The 19,119-nt window shown below is 38.8% G+C and overlaps 1 long non-coding RNA gene across 1 annotated transcript in view; it reads left to right on the top strand.

Moving 5' to 3' along the window:
• Nucleotides 1-3,226: 3,226 nt before the first annotated feature.
• Nucleotides 3,227-19,119, top strand: part of LOC121923581 — a 48,910-nt gene continuing 33,017 nt past the window's right edge. The window contains exons 1-2 of the long non-coding RNA XR_006102403.1: nt 3,227-3,324; nt 7,345-7,411. This is a non-coding gene — a long non-coding RNA (uncharacterized LOC121923581). The remainder of the gene's footprint in view (nt 3,325-7,344; nt 7,412-19,119) is intronic.

The following is a 19,119-nucleotide window of genomic DNA, read 5'->3' as shown; positions in this document are numbered from 1 at the left end:
TCATGCAGTCCAGTCCAGCTGTGTGCAAGAGCATAACAGGATTCTTCAGCCCTGGGAAAAGCAATTAAAAAGAAAACCCCATTCCTGGGCAGGGAAGGGGTAGAAAGAAATATGTAGCATAAATATTATCTATACATATGAGGGATTAGCTAATAGCTGAGAAGATTTTTGAGACAGGATGGTTGAGCTGGGATCAGCACTCTCAGCCTCAGAGGCAGGGCATGGCCAACTCTCTCTCTGCACCTCTCCCATGGTGATGTTAAGGTCATGTAATAATAATAATAATAATAATAATAATAATAATAATAATAATAATAGACAAGGAGAGTGCAGAATATCCATGAACGAGAGTGTGTGACTTACCCAATGTCACCTTGTGGAGTTACATGGCTGAGCTGGGATTAGAACACTAGCCTCCCAGTTCACCATAGTTCACTGGGCAAGTCACATGCTCTCAGCTTCAACTGCAACTCCTAGGGATTCCTTCATGGTAGAAAAGGGGGGGGGGTTGGATGACCCCTGGGAATCCCTTCGAATGGTAGGTTTTATCCATGGCAGAATTCCTGCCATATCAGCCCACCCTGCCCCTTCTTCTCTTCTGTGAGGGTCACACTCTCTCAACCTCAGAGTCAGGGCATGACAAACCTCTCTCTCCATCTCTCTCAGGCTGATGCTAATGCAAACCTACTTTTATTTTGCATATATAGCAAGGAGAGTTCAGAATATCCATGAATGAGAGAGTGTGATGTATCCAAAAAGGGGGTTGGATGAGAAGACCCTTGGGAATCCCTTCCAATGCTAAGATTCCTCCATGGCAGAATTCCTGCTTGGCAGAAAAGCATTGCCATTTGCCACCCCACTCCAGCCCCTTCTGTTAGGGTCACACTGTCTCAGCTTCAGGAGCAGCCCATGGCAAAACTCCTCTTTATGCCAAGAAAACCCTTGGTTGGTCACATCATCTATTGCCATCATGAGGTTAAACAGAGGGTCAGACTACATGTCCTCTAGGATCCTATGTATTCCTATGTATTCCTTCATAGAAGAAGGGGGTTGGAATGGATAGTCCTTGAGGTTCCCCCCAACTCTACCATTTCTTTTTGGGGTTTCAATCAAAGTTTATTTGTTGAGATTGGGTTTGTGTGTGTGTGCCTTCAGGTGTGCCGTGTGTGTGTGTGTGTGTGTATGTGTGTGTGCGTGCATGCCAAGATGTCCCTTGGGAATCCCTTCCAATGCTAGGAATGCCTGCCTTTGCACCCCATGTGAGGGTCACACTGTCTCAGCCTCCGAGGCAGGGCATGACAAACCTCTCTGTCCAGCTCTCTCAAGGTGATGCTAAGGCAAATCTATTTTTATTTTGCATTTTAATTTTTTTTGGTAAGGTGTTGTGATGCACCTTATAAAAATATTTTACTTATTTATTTATTTATTTATTTGAAAAGGCGAGTTCAGAATATCCATGAGTGATGGTAAAGCAAACCTATCATTCATTTTGTTATTTTATTTTTGGCAAGGAGAGTTCAGAATACCATGAATGAGAGTGTGGTGTTTCCAAAAAGGTGGTTGGATGAGATGACCCTTGGGAATCCCTTCCAATGCTACCCCCTTCTTCTCTTCTGTGAGAATTTGAATGGCAGAGCATGACATAAAGGGGAGAAGGTCTTATCCACCACCACCTTTGTTCTTTTTTGTTTGTCAAAGCAAAGCTGTGGGCAAAGATGGGGGGACATCACCCTAACAAAGGAAATAGCCTCTGGTAAAAAACAGTATGAATGATAGCTTTTCTTACACAAAATACCCAAATCCTGGCCTTCGAATTGTCAGCTGATAGTCTCGTCTCTTCACTTCATCAAGAAATGCTCAGAATTTCTTCTCTTTATAATGCTTTCGAATTTTTCAAATAATAGAAATTTCTACCAGTTTCTATTATTTTTCAAATTTTGAAGAATATTCTTTACATCACTAGAAATAGGCCTTACAACACATAAGGCTGGATGGCTGGTGGCTTCCATCTTAGTTGGACAAGGAATCTACTTCAGATTTTATTTTGTCACTATCTGTCACTCAAGGGATGAAATGTACTTGCAAAAAATTAATAGTTGTTCCTTCTAATTCTGTTTTGTCATCCCCCCAGATAAGTTCAGAATCTGGAATCCTAAATTCAGTTTTAAGCCAAGAGTAGATTCATTACCTCCCTGATTTGGGAGCCATCAGCCAGGAGTGAGAGAGAAGCTTCAGGGATACCAGGAGCAGGATGATTATTCCAAATAACATTTTGGGACAAGAGGCAGTCCCCCAAATGTGAAAAGAATATGATAGAATCATAAACTCTGGCCAAGAACATTATAAATAGTGGACAATCACATCCTGAATTTGTTTTGCCTTCCCAAATGAAATTTGCAAAAAGAAGCCAAAGCTAGGAGCCAACACTGCAAAAATAGATGGGGGTTTTGACTTTTCTTTTTCTAAACCATTGGAGAAAGTGTTCAAGAACAGTTTATCCTTGCAAGAGAGTGATCAGCGTAAACGTGCCAGTGTCTATCTGTGAGCCATGTACCATGATCCTGGTATACGGAGAAATGGTCACGTAATTTAAAGTGAATTGACTTGTATGCCCAGATCTCTAGTACAGGATGTAATTTAAACTAGGCCATTTATTCATTTCAGACTCATAAAAAGCAGTCAGTGCAAGATTATCAGAAGTAGAGCTCAGAGTGGTGTTAGTTCATGTTTGCACATGCACTCCAGGCTTGTTGGAAAAATCATATGCTTGGTTTTTCTTGGCCAAATAATTTAAATAGCTTCAGCTTGCTATCTGATAGGTAAACATAATAAATAAAATGCACATTTGGAGGCAAAGCAACCTGATTGCTTTGATAAGCAAACCAACCTCCACACTTGTTTCATTTTAAATTCATTCCTCTTCACACACACACACACACACACACACCCCAGCAATTCTGTTGGAAAGCACAGTGACGCATCTAATTCATGATGTGTCACAGTATAATGTCAATGTCAATGAAATATGAATCTGCATGCCTTACTCACATGAAAGTTTCTGGCTTGCATGCAAGTTGGGCACTGAATCCACCCTGGGTTTTAGTTCAAATTTTAAAGGACTTATCCAAGCAATTAGCAATAACAAGTACATTTTTTGTCCAGGTAATAAGTTGTGACTGGATGAGAATCTAGTGAGCAGGCAGATGTAGACCATGGTAACAAGCCAGCTGATTGTATTAATTAATTAGAAAGGTATAATTGCCTTGTGGATCTACTGGGTCTTGGAAGCATTCATTGAATTCTGGTATCCATGTTGCTCTCATGGTAAGACAATGTATGCATGCTACTGAATCAAGATTTTGTACTGTGCTATTCATATTGTTCAGTTTGCTTCAGGTTTTTTTTGAGACTTCTGTTAAGTAAAGTATTGTTAAATTTCCTCAAACCTCTGCTGTCATTTTGACTTGCACAGGCAGATGATTTTTTTATAGCAACCTGACTAGGGTCCAGGTTGTTATATTCTTGCCCTTTACACCTGTCCTAAATCTCCTTGCTACACATTATTACTATACTTTACTGTTCAGTGTAGGATGTTGGCCACTAGTAAGTAAGTAAATAAGTTTATTTGTGTAGTATATGCCATTACAAAAAGAAAGCAATCTGTCAAAACAAATATAACATCAATACATTGTAAAAATTCATAAAAGCAGAAAAAAATAATAAAATAGAACATCAAACACATCAAATACATTATAAAATAATACATTGCTTACAAAGTTAAAATCATCTTTAAAACAGAATATCGCAGAGAAAAGCAAAGACAAAAATGAGGGCTCAGATAAATCTAGATAGGCATAAGAACCAAATACACAGACTATACATGGTTGAATTATAGAGCTGGAAATATTCAGGGATAGTAGAGATTCAGATCTCTCCTGTAACCCAACCATTGTCTTTACAGTGCTTCCTCCTTATGACCTTTTCAGAGATACTTGTTTTGGTGTTCCCTAATAACAAAACGATTAAATGTAAATCAGAGTCATAGTTGTTTGATACCAATCCTAATTCTTTGTATAGGGCATTTCTTATATCTTTATAAATTGGACATTCCAACAGGTAATGAGATAGGTCTTCAACTGTGTTGGAACCACGTGGGCAAACTCTTTCTTCCCATGTGGTCCTTTGATAACGCCCTTACACCACAGCCGTGGTCATAGACTGACAGCCTAGGACTGTGAAGGCATATCTCTATTTGAAGTTAGTTATATTATTTAAGTATTGTGGGTAGCTTGTTTGGAAAGGAAGTTTGGCACATTTTGACAGGCCAACAGAGGTACAATGTAATTGAAAGTCATGTTTCAAGATGTGGGACTTCATATATTTTACAGCTGTATGATAGTTTAAAGAGCACAACAAATCCTTTGAGAGCCCATACAAATCAATAAGTTGTAAAATTTCTTGGTTCCGGGATAAAAATGTTTTGTTTTCAGATTCCAACATTTCTTTGAAACCAATCAATACAAGAACTGTTCCTATCTCTTTAGTAAATTTCAGCCAGTATTTAATTGTTTGAACCTGAGTAATGGCCTTTACAGTATGGAGCCCACCTTCTAACCGAAGGATAGAGGTCTCAGTTCCTTTGGGCAGACCCAAAATTGCTTGTAAGTAGTTATTTTGAACTGTTTCCAAGTTGGATTTTATCTTAGGCCCCCATATTTCAACCCCATATCACATCTGAGCTATAACTTTAGCCTCATAAATTTTAATGGCTGGAGGGACCTGTTTACCACCTCTGCTCCAATAAAATCTTAATAAAGAGTTGGCTGTATTAGTAGCAATTGCTTTCATATTTTTAAAGTGACAACTCCAAGAGACAGTTGAGGAGAAATTTAGTCCTAGATATTTAAAGGACTTCACTTTTTCTATGGGTTGCCCATCAATTTGCCATGTATGTTTTTATATCTATTAGCAAAAACTAGTATTTTTGGTTTTTTATAATTAATTTTCAACTTTTCCTGTGTTGCTAGTTGACTAAAAGCTTTTAATAATCTCCTTAAGCCTTGTTGTGATTGTGACAATAAAATAGTGTCATCTGCATACATTAGAACTGATATTTTCCTAGGTCCCAGTTTAGGGGGTACATAGTTGTCATTGTCCCTTAAATCAGTTATTTATGAGTTAACATAAACTTTAAACAGTGCTGGTGCTAGCAGGTAGCCTTGGCAGACACCTTGAGTAGTTGATATTGGGTTTGTTAACAAGCCAGTGGTATCTAATCTGACTTGAATTTTAGTATCAGAGTGGAGGGCTTGTATCAGCATCAGCAATCTTTTATCTATAGATATTTTGCTTAGTTTATCCCAAAGGTGTTCTCTGCTGATAGAGTCGAAGGCTGCTGAGAAATCAATAAATGCAACATAGAAACACTTTTGTTTCAATCTGACATATTTGTGAATGAGATTGCATAACACAAAACAATGATTGTTAAGTGAGTGCCTCGAAAACCTGCCTGTTCTTCTGTTATTATCTCGTTAACTTCAATCCAATCATTAAGTTTTTTTTGATAGATATTTGGTAAATATTTTGGAAGAAATGTCCAACAGACTGGCCACTGTCTTTTACAATATAGTTATGTTGTTGTTGCTGTTTTTAAAAAGGACAAAAGTATGGAGAGAAAAATGATTTTGGTATACTAGGGAATGTGGTGCATGGAGGGCCCATGAGGGTGTCTGGGGCAAGATTGGCCCCTGGCTCTTTGATAGTTCCCCACCACTTTCTAGATACTGGACACCCTCAGAGCAAAGTATTTTCACTGCTGGTGCCCAGATGGAACTCTTTCTGGTAAAAGGCATGGTGGGAGTGTTGATGCATCTGTGGTCTTTCATCATTTTGTAAAGACTCATGTGTTCTGCCTGCTCTGAATTCCTCCAGAGATTGTTCAGTCTCAGCTCCCAGTATTCCTTCCTTTTACATATACTAGCTAGGGCTATTTAACAACATCTGGATCAGTGATATAATGATGTAATCTGGCCCTTATCATGATAGCCCCTGTGAAGAAAATCCAAAAAGGCAGGTAGCTGACTTGATCCTTATCAACAATCCAGAGGCCCATTTGTTCTACACAATAATAGCAATGTTATTCTACTTCAACTGCCATAGTTCCATCTTATGGAATCCTATGGTTTATTGTTTGGTGAGGCACTAGGGTGCTCTGACTAAGAGGCAGTACAGACCAGCACTTTGTGCCAGACTGACTGCGTACTAGGGCTGAACTCGGGTGGTGCACTCAATGCTCCGAGCCTTAGTTCCGCTGTCCCGCCACCATCATGGTGTGCACCCATCTACATGGCGTGAGCCATTGTGATGTCCATGGCATTCAGTGCCCAAACGGTGCTGGCTGGAGGGGCATCAGCATGGCGTGCAAGCACACCTATGATGCCCCTTCCAGGAAGCTGCTCAGAGCAGCTTCTTTTAGAGAGTGGGTCAGTGCCATAGCATGAGGCTTCTGCGGCACCAACCCAGGGCAGGAAGGGGCAGCTTCCAGCCTCCCATCTGTATTGCCCCTGAAAATCCTACCCCCCCAAACTACAAATCCTAGGATTCCACAGGACAGAACCATGGTTGTTAAAGTGGAATCGTAGCACTATAACTCTAATGTGAGTGGGCCCCTGTTCTCACAGTTTTTCTCTCTACCAGTCTTTTGTGAAGCTTATGGGTCTTACTTGCTCATTCAAGGGCAAACCACCCCCAAAACCTGTGGATTATAACAGAGATAGCTCACAACATTAGAGTGCAGTGAAGGATAACTATTCCCCCTCAAAATACCATGGGCTGGCAAAGGTCAGAGCAATAAAGGTGGCAGACATCATCCTGGGGCTATGACCCTACAAGCCCTGCCTTCACCACACCACTGATCTAGGGCACTGCAGAATTCGCACCTCCACTTCAACTGATACTGTTTTCTTTTTCCGTGTTCTTATTCTAGGTTGCTATTTCCAGAAGTAACATGTTTTAAATTAAACTCTTTTTTTGTTTGTTTGTCCTGGACCATTTTGAACAGCAGTAGGGAGAAAGTGGCCCTTTAGGTTAAATGGAAATAAACAAAGAAATTAGGGAGCGTGTGTTCAGGGAGAGGGAAACCTCCTGTTTGTGGAAAATGTTCTATTTTAATGGCAAACCTTTAAATCCTTTTGCAAATAACTTTGAAGTTTATGCTGTGCACCAGGAATATCTAAGGCTTCAGAATGAGCAGGTGAAAACTAGACAAAGGATGAGTGTTGGGAACACTTTGTCCTTGGTGAGAGAGGGAGGGAGAGACTTACATACCGCCTTTTATATCTCTAGATCTCATGGCCTCAAGTACAATACTGGCAGAAAGAAATACTTCAACAAGCATGTAGTCCTTAATGTGGTAAGTAATGTGGAATGGACTTTGGGCAACAAGGGAATTTATGTATTCCATCTGACGTATGTGATACCAACATGAATCTAAAACCAGAAAAGATGTCATCACAGGATGACATCCAATGCCTTGTGTGTATGACATTGCTCAACTTCTTTTTTGAGATCACAGACTCCTACTCTACAACATTTATTGCAACAGTTGGTAACTGTACAGGTTACTTGCTTCTTGGAGAACTGCAACATTTGGAGAGTTAATTAATTTTTTTAAAAAAGGTCATGCAAAGACATAAAATCTCTGATTTAAACACTTATTTATGGCCATATATTATGCAACCTCACCATTCAAAAAATATCATGTTCTTATCCAAAATGGCACTTTAATTACTTGACTTTATTGCAGTGGAGAATTTTATGGACCCCCTTTTCTCTGCCAAGAAACATTATTTCTTGGATTTCTGAGCTCTTGAAGGGTGTTTCTATTCTATCCAACATCTTGAGACTATCCTCTTGATCAAGGCAGACTAAAAATGGGATTGATGAGTTAATGCAGACACACTGTATGTATAATGCAGTGATCACATGTAAATGAGCTGAAAACTAGGTACTATACTATAAAGAAAACCCCTATTTAACAAAGAAATTATCAATAAAGTTTAAAAGATAAAAATTAGAGGATGTGAAGGCCAAACCAATTAAACATCAGCAAACTAGCATAAGTGAGAGTTAAAGCCCCCCCCCCCCCCCACACACACACACAAACATGCATGCAGAGAATCAGTTAAACTTATAACTAGGGGAAAGCTGCATGGATAATAAGCAATAAGTAAAAAGCACAAAGATATAAGACAAAAGAAGAGATATGTTTTAACAAGTGAGAGAGAAGGAGAAGAATGCAAAGATTGAGGAGAATGTAAAGAAATCAAAGATGAAAGATAAGCAACATAGGATTGGTTCTTAAATGTACTTTGTTTCAAAATGCCATTTCTGCACGTACGTATTTTCAAACTATGCCTTTAGAAATGAATTTGGATACTTTTTTGAGTTGAGATTCACAGTGGAACATTTGGACTAGCACTACAGCCAGTGAATAACTAAATTCTGACTTGATGGGATCAGGCCAGTTCACATCTGAATTCACAACAGTTGAAATCCTCAGGCATCCCTAGCAAGTAGAACATGATTCTAGCAATTTAGAAACATAATAAAAAAGAACAATATCATAATTAGCCTACAAGAAAGAGTCATTTTTAAGAAGGAAGAAAATGAAGTATATTTGGAGTTTGAGGGAAATCTGCAAGCAGCCAACTAAAAATACAAATAAAAATTAGAAAGAGTCAGATATAAAAGACCTGGGAAAATCTACAGGAGAAGTGAATAGGATCAGTAATACCAATCTTGGATCTGTTTGTCTTGATATCACCTTGTATGCTCACTTTGGGCAGGTAGACTATTATTCAATAAAAAGATTTGTATTTGCCTAGTGTTTTCTGTATTTCCTCACCACAATTGCAGCTTGTATCATTCCTGATTTTTTTTAAAAAAATAAAAATCTAAGAAATTATTCTTTAGGCATAGATTGAGAATGTGTTCATTTGATAAGTCTTATATGAGGGATGGTAATGTTTGTCTGGAAGTCATGTTTTCTTCCATCAGGTTTCAGTTCTGAACTGCTAGGTGATTAATAAGATACATATAAAGATACTGCACTCTGTGCTTTCATTGGTTAGCAGATAAGCATACCAGATGGCTAAGTAAAAAGATAAGCAGCAGGAGAAATTTGCCCTCAATAACATCCTGACAGCAGCACCCATGAAAATTAAGCCTACAATGTAGAGCAAGGGAGAAAGGATCATGCACAAGACAGTCAACTGGAAGAAAAAGAAGCCATACTGGATTTAGAGGTGGTGAATGTGTTTATAGAATCATAAAATCATGGACTTGGAAGAGACAGCAAGAGCCATCTAGTCCTATGCCCTGGTATTCAGGAAGAGACAGATAAATCACATGCTGAAGCAGTTTGTTCCATTGTTGAACATCTCTTATCATCAGGAAGTTACTCCTAATGGTTAAGTGAAATCTCTTTTCCTTCCATGTGACTCCATTGGTTTGTATCCTAGCTGCTGTAATAGCAGAAAACCACCTTGCTCCATCTTCTACATGATATTCCTTCAGACTCTGTTTCCAGGCAGAATTCAACATGCTGGTTATGACCTTTAAAGTCCTATACAGCTTGGGTCTAGATTTCTGGAGAGACTGTATCTTTCTCTATAGCAATAGCAGCTTCATTTATATGCTGCTTCATGCCACACTAAGCAGACTCTAAGTGGTTTACAACATAAGCTAATTGCCCCAACAAGCTGGGTACTCATTTTAGCGACCTCAGAAGGAGGCAAGGTTGAGTCGACCCTGAGCCTCTGGCTGGGATTGAACTCACAACCTTGTGGTTTGTGAGTGAGCAGCTGCAGTACTGGCTTTTAACCACTGCACCACCAGGGTTCCTCCTCTCTATGAACCTGGCCAAAATTTAAGAGCTTCGGGGGAAGAGGTTTCTCTCTGTTGCCCCACCTGATGGGCATGTTTGAAAAAGATAAGAGAGAAAGCCTTCTCAGTAGCTGCTCCCAAGTTGTAGAAGTCCCTCCTACAAGAGTTCAGTTGGCACCTTCCTTGTTTTCATTTTTTCTTTAAGACAAGCATTTGGCTTTTATTTTATAAGATGTTTTTAATGAGGTATGCTGGGCTTTTCTATTTTAATATGTTTTCAACATGTTTTAAATGGTTTTACCTTTGTGTTTTTAATAGAACTGTTTGTTTAATTGTTTTGTTAACAGCTGTATTAATAATTCTTTAGTGGTACTTTGTTTTAATTTGTTATGAGTCACTTTGGGTTCTGTGCTGGAAGAAAGGCAGGATATAAATAAAATAAATAAAATGTATTTTAAAGAGGGTATATCTCTCAGTCTTCTCTTCCCCAAGTGTAATATATCAAGCTCCTTAAAGTTTTCTTCCCATAACTTGGTCCCCTCCTCTTTATTTGTCTTTTAACACATTTTATTGTGGCTTTTCAAGTTCTATTTCTTTTATTGACTTGGGGCCAATGACTAAATTGAACTACACTTCTGACACTAAAAAGCAAAGGTAACTGGCCAAAAGAAAAATTCCAAAGCTGTTATCAGTGCAATGCCATTATTAGACCTACTACAAAGACCCAAAAATACAAGAGTTCCAGGTGTTTGCAGACAGTCAAATGAGGCCCAGTCTAGCAGGTCATGCAGTAGCTTTAGGCTTCACCTGGAATAACCCTAAGGAATCAAAGGAACAAGAAGGGTAGACAAGTTTGATCCTCCATTTTTGAAAACATAAATACTTGTGACACTGTTATGCAAAGGCTGATCTAACATGCTAGTTCATATCTGCGTTTAGTGACTGCAACATCAAATGGCCATTTGCATATGTGAAACTACAAACCTTTTTTAAAAGATTACTTATAAAATGACCTCTTATGGGATTTATATTCTACTTGGATGTGCAGTTTACACCATAGTACAAACCTGTTTTCTCTGCTGATAAATTTGAGCCTTCTAATATTTGTTGTGTTTAAGACCATTTACCACAAATGGCTTTATTCATATCAACAAATGCTGTCTAAACAAGTTTTCATACAGAAGAAAATACCTGTGGAGTAAAAAAAATATTCAGAAGTTTACCAGTACCATCTGCAAATTGTCACTCGCTTGCCCAGTCATGTGTCAGACATCCTATTGCTCTTAAGACCTTATCTGTATTTCCACCATCTCTTCTTACACCAGGAGCTTCAGATATGTCAAATCACCATCTGATGTACTTGAGATAGTTATTACTTGGGTGCAAGTTGTCTAAATGACCTTATTCCCCATATGAGCCTTGCCCTGTTTTGAGATCTACTAGAGAGGCCCTTCTCTCTCTATCAAAGGTACATCTGATGGGGAGATAGGAGAAGGCCTTCTCCATGGCTGCTTCTAGGTTCTGAAACTCCCTTCCTAGAGAAGTTTGATTTGTGCCACAAACACCTCCAACTATGTTTTTGCATGCAGGTGAAGACTTTTTGTTTCTGCAAGCCTTTAATTGGGGATTGCTCAGAAGGAAAATGGACATTCAGAATGTGCTGTAGCTGTAGCATTAATAATAATAATAATAATAATAATAATAATAATAATAATGTTTATATTTCCCACCTTTCCCAAGGATCAAGGCGGGATTACATCAGTAAAAATAATAAAATAATACAAATGAGATCAGCATAACACTAATACTGAATTAACTGGCATTCCTATTAGTTCTCTAAAATAACAATTCATCAGTTCATCAATAGCCAAAAATCATAGTCAGGAGTGGAGCAATTGTCATAATCTTTTATATGGAGTCCGGTGGATAAGCCCACTGGAAGAGATCCATTCATCTCTACTCTTTATTTATTCCACCAAAGCTGGTGGAAATGCCTTCCACACCCCTAAAAATGCATTAGGGGGCATTCTGGAGCAACACCAACAACAACTTTTGATTCCTGGGTGCCGTGGGTGCCACAAAAACAATCACATTTTGCCCACCCTTGCATTAGGCTCAGGCAAAATCAAAATGGAGCAGACTCTCCTAATTTGTGTGTTCTTTCTCATTAATAACATTAATAAATCTTATGTTGCTTGTCCACATGTGTTCCCAGTTTTCGTTTGTAAAATGTTGGAGGGTGTGTAATAATAATAATAATAATAATAATAATAATAATAATAATAATAATTAGTCACAGCCAGCCTAAAACACTAATGCTAAGGGTAAGCCACTCTGCAAACAGCAGTTGAGCAGATGAGTGGTTGTATACTACATTCCTGATGGAACACTGCCCCTCACCACACCTGAGGACAGCTAAATACCATACCTGTATATGTGTGTGTGTGAGGAAGCAGACTACAGTATCACTCCCCTATTCATGTGGAATATGTTCCAGACTTACCATGAAAATGCAAAACTATGGATAATAGTGAATCCTGTTGAAATGAATGACTTCTGCCATAGATTGACCATACAGTTGTGTTGGAAGACCTAGAGATTCCTAGAGAGAACACGTCCCTAGGCATTTCTAGGTCCTCCAGCGTGACTCTATGATCAGCTTGTGCCAGATGCATACCATAGAATCACATGGGAAGAATTAGAAAATGCCTAGAGAGAACATATCTCTAGACATTTCTAGGTCCTCCAGTGGACTAAATGATCAACTTTGTCCCCTGGCATGTTGCTTTCCCTCCCTTCACCGCAACACCATCAGCTGCTTGCTATTTTGGGAACCCTTGAATTATGAGAGGCAGGGCTCTAGTACAGTCAAGGGGACATTGGACATCTCAAGCCTTCTCTCAAGAGGCCAGTCTTTGTTTTGGAGCTCTTCTATCTACTCTGGAGTTTTTGGCTGAGTGGAAAGAATCCTTTTAACACTCCAGTGTTACTTTCAAAATAGTTATTAAAAATCAGATCGTGATATATACAACAGCATAGAGGAACATTGTGTCTGGCCTCTTTTTGGAAATGCTCTCTCTCTCAAACAGAAACAAAGAAACAAGAATTCTTTGTGATTTCCCCCCACCACACACAAAAGCTTGGATAAGGAAGCTTGAAAATAAGGTACTAAATCCCAGTCAAGACTTCAACTTGTTATTAGAATACATACAGAATAGACTTTTTAAAAGAACTCAAGATCGTACAGGAAAAAATTGATAGATCTCCAAAAATGAAGGTTAAAAGGTATTAAAACATGCAGAGACTAAGAGAGCAAGTAAAGATCCGGAGGCAAGCACAGGCAAAGAAACCCAATGGCTGTTGGAGGAAATCTGCATAAACTGTGCCAGTACATCCTTCCCTCCTTGCAGGGGCAATTGAGGGCACTCTTAGAGAAAACAAGCATAGTCCTTAAGAAGGGCAAGGTCTGTAAAAATACCAGAGATTGAAAAAGATAGCTAGAAGATAAGTATGCTAACAAGTTTTAGCAAAAGCCCTCACATTTTGGGCTTGAGTCCTGTGCAGGTTAAACACAGGTAGTATTCTGAGTAAATTTTCATGAGATCCGGTTGTAGGCCAGATGCCCAAACATGTGGCCAAAAGATTAATTCTGCCATATCTAGCCACATTTAGAGGACTGTGTGAACTGTCCATTAGCCAGATATCTTATCCTACTATTGGAACCAGGCTGAGAAGCTGCATGCCCTCCAACTCTCTCAGTTTGGCAGGGATAGTCCTGATTCATCATCTGTCATCACATTTTTTCAACCGATTTTAAAATATCCAATTTTCTGTCTTCTCTTCCCACTTCAGCCCTCTGTCCTCAACCTGCTTCCATTGATGTAAACTGAGATCGCACTGCCTCTAATGGCTGACTTACCTCTTCCGAATTTGAGCCAAATTCAGAAGTCACGCTGATTTTATTGCACGGACTTTCCCCTCAAAACAGCTTCTCATTGCCTCCAGGGTTGAATTTGGGCCCCATCAGTCGCTTCGGTAGCCATTTTTTTTCAAATCAGAAGCTTTGACCTGTGGCTGTGGCACACCTTTTAATTGATGGGCAAAACCCATCAATAGCTGTCAATCATGCTGCTGTTGCATCACCTTCCCATGTGATAAGCATCCAGTTGTAGTTCTCTCCCCCACTCCATCATCACATGACTATAGTTGCTAAATTGTGTTAAAAAGAGAAATAAAAATAGAAAGCATGATGCATTTTGGGTAGATCAATTGATCAGGCAGGAAGATTAAGAAACAGTCTGAGAAAGAGAGTGTGAGACCATCCATAGCTGAAACAGCCGTAGTCCCATAATTGAATACATGTGTGATAAGGATTGCTCCCAAACAGGTGTGTATGTGCTTTCTTTCATTAGTGCAATCATGATGAGAATGGAGCTCATGGGATAAAGTCCAGAAAATAGTCACTGAGAAGTATAGTTCAAGTCACTTCATAAAGATTATTTATTTATTTATTTATTTTATATCCCTCGGCATCCTTAGGAGCTTTCAAACCAATGCCCCATTCAAGCAAATCTGGTTATTCTGACACTGTAGGAAGCCCCCCTCCCTCCTACTATATTTCTGCATTTGATTCTTCTGACAGTGTCTTTGCTACAACCTAAAACTTTTTAAAGAAAATCACAACAGTGAATGAAAGAGAGAGACATGTAGTAGACTCATACTTTGTAGACTTGGCCTAGATGTAAGACATATCAAGTGAGAGACCCAGTTTTGCTTCCCCATTATTGCATGCCTCAGACCATATGATTCCTTCAAAAGCAAGATATCCTGACATACAGAATGACTGTTCCCCCCCTCAAATTCAAGTTATTCAAAGTAAGATAGAAGGAAGCTAATCTTAAATAAAAATGTATCATGTCAATGACACGTATTTCATTAGCCAGAAATTATTCAAGGGTGGAAACATGCTTATTTCTAAGTTCTATTTATTTTCCTAGAAGGAAATTTAGAAATGTTTAGAATGCCCTGAAGTATGATACACTGTGAGATATGAAATTGCACAAACCACATCCACCTTGTTATCAGTTGTATAATCTTTTTCTTTCCTTTTTAACATACTGCCATTTTAATCAAGAGGTAAATTCTCCAGGAAGGAACTTGTAGTTTTAACATGATGAAGATGCTGTGAGCAAAGCTTTTCAGTGTCATTTCACTTTAATTGCTTGCAAAGTAGTTTTGCTACACCTTTTTACAGCTGTAGTTGCCACATAAGTGATTCTGCAATTTATTTGAAGGAGCCAACTCACACAATTCTATCAGAATAAGAAAAGTTACTTGGGGGACCCTCAGAGTTTCCAGCCATTATATGCACTGGCCATGCTGGCTGAAAAATTCTGGGATTTATCCTCAAAAATAATATTTTCCCAAATCTCTGCATCTTGGTAGAATCTAAATGCATCTGTGAAGGAAAAACCCAAGCAGATTTTATGCCTGGTCTATGAATGCGCTCAAGGAAACAACTTCAAAAAGCTCTCTGTAATGCAAGGGAGGGTGCTGAGGAAAGAGAAGGGTGACCAAAAAACCATTATTAGGGGAATAATTAGAGAAACATCCATACTCAATATTCATTGCATTAGTTTCGTCATGCCTTACCTTTCCTCCAAATAGCTCAAGCTCATGTATACAGTTCTCCCTGCCCCTGCCACTTTATCCTCACAATATGTCCTGCAAAATAAGTGCAGCAGGGAGACAGAGGGTGCATCTACACAGTAGAAATAATGTAGTTTGACACCACTTTAAGTGATGTAGCTCTGTCATATGGAATTCTAGGATTTGTAGTTTCACAAGGTTGTTAGTCATCTTTGCCAAAGATTGCTGGTACTTCCCAAAACTACAAATCCCAGGTTTTTATAGGATGGAGCCACGGCAGTTAAAGTGGTGTCAGGCTGCATTATTTCTGCAGTGCAGATTAGGCCAGAGTCACTAGTCCATGGTCAAGGAGTGGTGTGAACCTATAGCTCTCTATACCAGACTGGCTGTCAATCTACAAATATATCACCGAATCATAGAATTGTAGAATCATAAAACCATAGAGTGGGAAGAGACTTCAAGGGCCATCCTGTTCAACTCCTTGCTATGTGGGAATACACAATCAAAATACCCCTGACAGATGGCCATTCAGCCTCTCTTTGAAAGCCTCAGAGGAAAGAGACTCCACCACTCCCCGAGGCAGCAAATTCCAATGTCAAACAGCTCTTACTGTCTGAAAGTTCTTCCTAAAATTGAGGTGGAATCCCAAAATGTGTCTAGGTGAAGGGCAACCAAGATGGTAAACAGTTTGGAACCTAAGGCCTATGAGGATTGATTTGTGTCTTATTTTCTAATGTACAACTTTGAGGGACCTTTGAACTCAAAATCAGCCTATACATTTTAATACAAAATAAATATCTAACTTTCTGAAATATTCAACCCCTGCAAGTTATGCCAGCAGAACCTCTGTTTGTGAAAAGGAAAAATTGTCTTATGTGGAGATATTATAGTATCCACAGATGTGTTTAGTTCCTTTTAGGTTTTTTTTTTTTATGTTGTTAACTGCCCTCAACCCATGGCGATCCTACTATGAGACATCTCCAAGACTCCCTGTCTTCCACTGCTTTGCCTAACTCCTGCAAACTCATACTCATGATCACTTTAATACAGTCTATCCATCTAGCATGTGCCCTTCCTTTCTTTCTACATTCTTCTACCTTTCCTAGCATTATTGTTTTTTCCAGTGATTTGTGCCTTCTCAAGATGTGTCCAAAGTACACCAGCCTAAGCTTTGTCATCTTAGCTCCCAGAGATAGTTCACACTTGATCTGCTTTAGGACCAATTTGTTTGTTTGTTTTGGCTGTCCCTTGTAATATGACATTGTCCATTTTGCAAGTTATATTGGAGGTAATGTGAATTTTTTCTGACATGCATAATTTTGGAAAGGGCAGATGAGCACATGTGCAGTCTGTTTCAATTCCACATATGATCATTTATGAGTCCATTCAATCCCATCTGGACATTAAACAGTGTTGTTGTTGTTGTTGTTTTTAAATCAAATGCAAAGTGTATTAAAAAACAAATTTAAATAATATTTTCTCACACAACAAAAAGAATTTTAAAAGAATTTAATTTTCTCCTAAAATACAGTGCACCTAGGTGTGCTTCTTTTGAGCTGGAAGCTTCACAGATTCCAGATTCTGAAGGATAATTATGCTTTCATTTTCATCTTAGTCTAAAATGAGGTATGTGCACACCGGAATTTACACAAAGTGAATTCGTCAAGCACATCTAACCCAGAGCTTAGAGACGTTATACTTTTTTGGACTACTCCCAGAATCCCATGCTGGTTGAGAGACTGTGGGAATTATATCTAGAAATAACTTTTTCAGTATGCTCCCTGAACTAACCCCGGGGAAGTCTATACATAAGTGTATTATGTAAATTGCAGCAGATTTTTGTACATTCACATTGACATTTAATTGCTTTCATTCAATGAGCTTTTTGGGTGGACTGAGCAAGGCTTCTGATTGAAATCCTGGAGAGTTATTCCCAGTGAGTGGTGGGCAGTACTGCACTTAGTGGACAATGGTCTGACTCAATATAATGTGGTTTTCTGTTTTTGTCCTTATAGTACAGAATACTTCTGGGAACACTGCAGGATGAGAATCCAGGTCCTCCTATACAGTTACCCTTTATCTGTGGTTCAATTTCTATATTTTATTCCAGTCTCCTCTACATTTTTTTCAACTAAAGTCAATTGTTCTCCATTTGTTCATAAATCTTGCAAGTCCCTTCTCCATTGCTCTTTGTATTGTGTGGGATTACCTACTGATCACAGCACTGGTACTTTGGATAGGTCTGAAGTTTCAATCTGGCCTTTACTGCTTTACACTGCCATTAAGTACCGTATTTTCCAGCATATAAGACGACTGGGCATATAAGACGACACCCAACTTTTCCAGTTAAAATATAGAGTTTGGGATATACTCGCCGTATAAGACTACCCCTCTTCCAATGGACACCAAATAATTTTTTTTAAAACCATCAGATTTGATTTCAATATGGTAATTTTAATTCAAAAGCTTATGACATGCAAGTACTTAGCAGGAAACCTTGTTGTATACAAAGCCTGCTTGGACTGGTCAGCTCTCCCTGCCTGCCCAGCCCTCCCTGTCTCCAAGACTATCAGAGTGGTAGCTGCTTTCATATGATCGCTGCATATGGCGGGGATGCGTCCACAGCCATTTTTGAGCTCCCCCCACTATATGCGGCGACTGCAGATTCTCCAGTCTGGCTTGGAAGTTTCAGCACCTGGCCTATAAGATGACACCCGGCGTATAAGACGACCCCCGACTTTTGAGAAGATTTTCTTGGGTTAAAAAGTAGTCTTATACGCCAGAAAATACAGTATATTCATTTATCACTGTCAGTAAAATCTCTCTCTGTATTTATTTATTCATTCATACATTCATAAAAGATGATCACTTAACTCTAAAATTACCTGTGAAGTTCTCTTCCACCATCACCTAATGACACAGCACAAAGTTCCTCCTCTATCCCTTCTTCTTCATCATAGTAGCAACCCTTCAGTTTTTCTTTCAGCATAATAGGATATATTCCCTTCAATATATTGTTGTATATTCCCTTCAATATATTGCTTTCCTTGGCTGACTGTCCATTTTTTAGATATGTGTGGTACTGGGACATTTTATGCAAACAGGCTGAATGAACTCTTCCACAACAGACAGATTTTTTCCCCTGGGATTTGAAACCTTTGGCCGTGGAGTCCAGAATTTGTTCATGGACTCCATCTGGGTTTTATTATCATTTAGGTGTAAATCCTCCATTTTTCACTGCTGCTTCCATTGCTGTTGCCAAGTCTACGGTATGGGCCCAGATCAAGTTTACATCTGCCAGCCTTTGAATTTTCACATTGTTCAGTCCACAAAGAAACCTGTATTTGAACATAACCTGCAGAACATTAATAAAGTGGTCAGGTAATTTATTGATTTATTCATATATGGTTTATTCATGTATGGATTTGATTTTTCTTCTCATTCTACAGTGGGCCTTAAAGTGTTCTACAATATTAAACTTTGCAGTGTCTTAAAATTATCTCCAACTGGGAGAGGTGGGGAAATACAAATAAATATTATTATTATTATTATTATTATTATTATTATTATTATTATTATTATTAT

This window comes from Sceloporus undulatus, chromosome 2, assembly GCF_019175285.1.
Source record: "Sceloporus undulatus isolate JIND9_A2432 ecotype Alabama chromosome 2, SceUnd_v1.1, whole genome shotgun sequence".
In the NCBI taxonomy this organism is placed as follows: domain Eukaryota; kingdom Metazoa; phylum Chordata; class Lepidosauria; order Squamata; family Phrynosomatidae; genus Sceloporus; species Sceloporus undulatus.
Note: the sequence above shows the minus strand (reverse complement) of the source record. Positions and strands in the feature narration are given on the sequence as shown.